Here is a 5907-nt window from a genome sequence, read left to right on the forward strand (position 1 = left end):
CCACATTCGCCTTGCCCGGATGATAGTTAATACCACAGTCATAGACGGTTAGACTTAATTGGATTTTAAGTTCAAGAAGAGAAATTAAACAAGGCACCAATTAAATCTACAAAAATAATTCATCCTCCTAATTAATAGGGGATTTTCGAAAATCTCCAAGGAATAAGCTAAGGGTCGAAAATCATGTAGAATAAATTAGGGATAATTTGGTTTGGATTTAATTTGGATAAATATCCAAAACATATAATTAAATCCAAGAAAGAAAATATTAATTCCAACAATTTGAAGGGACCGAAGATTCCAACTAAAATGGCTAGGACAACATGCATGATCTCATTTAATTAATTTCCCAGGTTGGAAAAATATAGTACATTATTCCACATAACTCACAACAATTAAAACTCGCATTGCTAACTCAACCACATATAAATTTAATTCCATAAATGATATTCCAAATTCAACAACCACATTAATGATAACAAAAGTCGCAAATTTTCGGGGTGCTACATCCTTCCCCTCTTAACAGAAATTTCATCCCGAAATTTTGACATTCTCAAATAAACAACTCGAGGTATTTTTCTTTCATTCTATCTTCTAACTCCCACGTGGCTTCCTCGGGACTATGGTGTTTCCACAACACTTTCACGGATGCTATCGACTTGTTTCGCAACTCTTGCACCTTCCGATCTAGGATTACCTCGGGCCTTTCCTCGTAGCTCATGTCGGGGTCAGGATCACTTCCTCTTGATGAATCACATGCTTGGGGTCAAACACGTACTTGCGCAACAGCAACACGTGGAACATGTTGTGCACGTTCCCAAAGCTGGGAGGTAACGCCAATCGATACGCCACAGGACCTACTTCATCGATAATCTCATACGGTCCTACAAAACGCGGTTTCAGGTTGCCTTTTACTCCAAATCTCACCACTCCTCTCGTCGGGGATACTTTCAAGAACACCTTGTCACCAATTTCGAATTAGATTTCCGTTCGACGCACGTCGGCATACGACTTCTGCCTATCTTGAGCTTCCTTGATCCTTGCGCGGATTTGGTGCACAATTTCGGTCATCTCCTTTATAGCGTCGGGTCCTAACATCTTCCTCTCGCCAACTTCATCCCAATAAAGTGGGGATTGACACTTCCTGCCATACAAGGCTTCATACGGAGCCATGTCGATCGTCGCTTGATAGCTATTGTTGTAGGCGAATTCAACCAATGGTAGAACTGTTTCCCAACTTTCCCCTCGATCTAAGACAACGGCTCGCAGCATATCCTCAAGCGTCAGAATCATCCTCTCTGACTGCCCATCCGATTGCGGGTGCTAAGCAGTGCTGAAGTTCAGTTGTGTGCCCAATTCGCGTTGCAAACTCATCCAAAACTTTGAGGTAAACTTCGTATCGCGGTCGGATACAATGGTCTTTGGCACTCCATGCAATCACACAATCTCGTTCACGTAGAGCCTAGCTAACTTGTCCGCGCCATAAGTAATCTTAATCGGTAAGAAGTGCGCGCTTTTAGTAAGTCGATCAATGATCACCCAGATCGCGGTGTTGCCCTTCTGTGATTTTGGCAAACCCGTCACGAAATCCATAGCTAGATGCTCCCACTTCCATTCGGGAATTTCAAGCGGTTGCAACTTCCCATATGGCCGTTGGTGTAAGGCCTTCACTTGTTGGCATGCTAGACATCGTTCCACATATAACGCTACGTCCCCTTTCATTCCATTCCACCAAAACCGTTGCTTCAAATCCCGATACATCTTCGTGCTTCCGGGGTGTGCGGTGTAAGGCGTGTCGTGCGCTTCACTCAAAATCTCCTCTTTTAGCGCCTCATCGCTCGGCACACACAATCGTCCATCGTACGTCAAAGCATTATCCGCCTCCTCACGGTAATGATCAAGCTTCTCGGCTCTCACCCTTGCACGTAATTCTTCCAACTTTTCATCACGTCGCTAGGCTTCTATGAGCTTGGTTCTCAAATCTGGCTCAATCACTATCGTCGCCAATCTTGCACCTACTGTCTCGGGCGCTTTCACTATTTCCAAACTCATCTTGTCGAACTCGTGAATCAACGCTTCCTCTTGCGTTAGGAAAAATGCCAATTGCGGTTGGTTCTTCTTACTCAACGCATCGGCTACCACATTCGCCTTGCCCGGATGATAGTTAATACCACAGTCACAGACAGTTAGACTTAATTGGATTCTAAGTTCAAGAAGAGAAATTAAACAAGGCACCAATTAAATCTACAAAAATAATTCATCCTCCTAATTAATAGGGGATTTTCGAAAATCTCCAAGGAATAAGCTAAGGGTCGAAAATCATGTAGAATAAATTAGGGATAATTTGGTTTGGATTTAATTTGGATAAATATCCCAAAACAACTAATTAAATCCAAGAAAGAAAATATTAATTCCAACAATTTGAAGGGACCGAAGATTCCAACTAAAATAGCTAGGACAACATGCATGATCCCATTTAATTAATTTCCCAGGTTGGAAAAATATAGTACATTATTCCACATAACTCACAACAATTAAAACTCGCATTGCTAACTCAACCACATATAAATTTAATTCCATAAATGGTATTCCAAATTCAACAACCACATTAATGAGAACAAAAGTCGCAAATTTTCGGGGTGCTTCATCCTTCCCCTCTTAACAGAAATTTCGTCCCGAAATTTTGACATTCTCAAATAAACAACTCGAGGTATTTTTCTTTCATTCTATCTTCTAACTCCCACGTGGCTTCCTCGGGACTATGGTGTTTCCACAACACTTTCACGGATGCTATCGACTTGTTTCGCAACTCTTGCACCTTCCGATCTAGGATTACCTCGGGGCCTTTCCTCGTAGCTCATGTCGGGGTCAGGATCACTTCCTCTTGATGAAACACATGCTTGGGGTCAAACACGTACTTGCGCAACTGCGACACGTGGAACATGTTGTGCACGTTCCCAAAGCTGGGAGGTAACGCCAATCGATACGCCACAGGACCTACTTCATCGATAATCTCATACGGTCCTACAAAACGCGGTTTCAGGTTTCCTTTTATTCCAAATCTCACCACTCCTCTCGTCAGGGATACTTTCAAGAACACCTTGTCACCAACGTCGAATTAGATTTCCGTTCGACGCACGTCAGCATACGACTTCTGCCTATCTTGAGGTTCCTTGATCCTTGCGCGGATTTGGTGCACAATTTCGGTCATCTCCTTTATAGCGTCGGGTCCTAACATCTTCCTCTCGCCAACTTCATCCCAATAAAGTGGGGATTGACACTTCCTGCCATACAAGGCTTCATACGGAGCCATGTCGATCGTCGCTTGATAGCTATTGTTGTAGGCGAATTCAACCAATGGTAGAACCGTTTACCAACTTTCCCCTCGATCTAAGACAACGGCTCGCAGCATATCCTCAAGCGTCTGAATCATCCTCTCTGACTGCCCATCCGATTGCGGGTGCTAAGCAGTGCTGAAGTTCAGTTGTGTGCCCAATTCGCGTTGCAAACTCATCCAAAACTTTGAGGTAAACTTCGTATCGCGGTCGGATACAATGGTCTTTGGCACTCCATGCAATCACACAATCTCGTTCACGTAGAGCCTAGCTAACTTGTCCGCGCCATAAGTAATCTTAATCGGTAAGAAGTGCGCGCTTTTAGTAAGTCGATCAATGATCACCCAGATCGCGGTGTTGCCCTTCTGTGACTTTGGCAAACCCGTCACGAAATCCATAGCTAGATGCTCCCACTTCCATTCGGGAATTTCAAGCGGTTGCAACTTCCCATATGGCCGTTGGTGTAAGGCCTTCACTTGTTGGCATGCTAGACATCGTTCCACATATGACGCTACGTCCCCTTTCATTCCATTCCACCAAAACCGTTGCTTCAAATCCCCGATACATCTTCGTGCTTCCGGGGTGTGCGGTGTAAGGCGTGTCGTGCGCTTCACTCAAAATCTCCTCTTTTAGCGCCTCATCGTTCGGCACACACAATCGTCCATCGTATGTCAAAGCATTATCCGCCTCCTCACGGTAATGATCAAGCTTCTCGGCTCTCACCCTTGCACGTAATTCTTCCAACTTTTCATCACGTCGCTAGGCTTCTATGAGCTTGGTTCTCAAATCTGGCTCAATCACTATCGTCGCCAATCTTGCACCTACTGTCTCGGGCGCTTTCACTATTTCCAAACTCATCTTGTCGAACTCGTGAATCAACGCTTCCTCTTGCGTTAGGAAAAATGCCAATTGCGGTTGGTTCTTCCTACTCAACGCATCAGCTACCACATTCGCCTTGCCCGGATGATAGTTAATACCACAGTCATAGTCCTTCACGATCTCTAACCAACGTCGTTGTCGCATGTTTAGCTCTTTTTGCTCGAAGAAGTACTTGAGACTCTTATGATCCGTATAGATTTCGCATCTCACTCCATAGAGATGGTGTCTCCAAATTTTCAGTGCATGCACCACTGCTGCTAACTCCAAATCATGCGTCGAAAAATTCAATTCATTTGGTCTCAACTGTCGGGAAGCATATGCTATCACCTTCCCATCTTGCATTATCACACATCGTAGTCCTACTTTCGACGCGTCCGTATAGACGGCGAAGTCCTTGTCGGGTTCGGGTTCTGCTAGGACTGGTGCTGTAGTCAATTTCTCCTTCAATAGTTGGAAACTCGGCTCGCACTCTGGCGTCCAAACCACCTTGATTCCTTTCTTTAGTAGTTGAGTCATCGGTCTCGCAATCTTGGAGAATCCTTCAATGAATCGTCGATAATATCCTGCCAATCCCAAGAAACTGCGGATTTCACTTGGCGTTTTCGGCGATTTCCAATTCTGCACGGCCTCGACCATGGCTGGGTCTACTTAAATTCCATTTGTCGTCATAATATGACCAAGGAAGTTCACTCGAGTCAACCAAAACTCACACTTACTAAACTTGGCATAAAGTTTCTCCCTTTGCAACGTTTCCAACACTGTTTGTAGATGATGTCCATGTTCCTCCTCGTCCTTCGAGTATACCAACACGTCGTCGATGAAGACTAACACAAACTTGTCAAGATACTTGTGGAAAACTCGGTTCATCAAGTCCATGAAAACGGCTGGGGCGTTGGTCAGCCCAAATGGCATCACGACGAATTCATAATGGCCATAACGAGTGCGAAAAGCAGTCTTAGGCACATCCTCTCGTCGGACCTTTAGTTGATGATACCCTGATCTCAAATCTATTTTCGAGAATACGCCCGCTCCTCGAAGTTGGTCAAACAAGTCGTCAATCCTTGGCAGTGGGTACTTATTCTTCAAGGTCATCTTGTTGAGCTCACGATAGTCGATGCACATCCTCATCATCCCATCCTTCTTCTTAATGAATGAAACTGGCGATCCCCACGGTGACACACTGGGTCGGATAAAACCCAAGTCTAACAGTTCTTGTAACTGTACCTTCAACTCGGCCAACTCCTTAGGGGCCATTCGGTATGGCGCCTTTGATACTGGCGCAGACTCTGGTTCCAAATCAATAGTGAACTCCACTTGTCTGTTGGGTGGCGGTCCTGGCAAAGCTTCGGGAAACACATCGGGAAAATCTCGCACCACTGCCACGTCTTCCACTTTCAAATCCTTCTTTTCCTCCCCATTCAAGTACACAAGATACGCCGGACGTCCTTTTCTTATCATCGTAGTTGCTTGCAAGGCGGAGATTATGGAGGTTCGTCGGTTCATGGAGATCTCATATAAGATAGTCGGCTCTTCACCCGGGGCTTGAAGTGAAATCTGTCTCTCTTTACAGTGAATCGTCGCGTGGTTCTTGGCAAGCCAATCCCTTCCCAAAATAAGGTCAACGCTCTCCAAGGCATGACGTGTAAAAGTCAAGCTACTACTCCTAATTCTCCTAACACAACCTTTAGTCAAA

This window comes from Salvia splendens, chromosome 15 (assembly GCF_004379255.2).
Source record: "Salvia splendens isolate huo1 chromosome 15, SspV2, whole genome shotgun sequence".
Classification (NCBI taxonomy): Eukaryota; Viridiplantae; Streptophyta; class Magnoliopsida; order Lamiales; family Lamiaceae; genus Salvia; species Salvia splendens.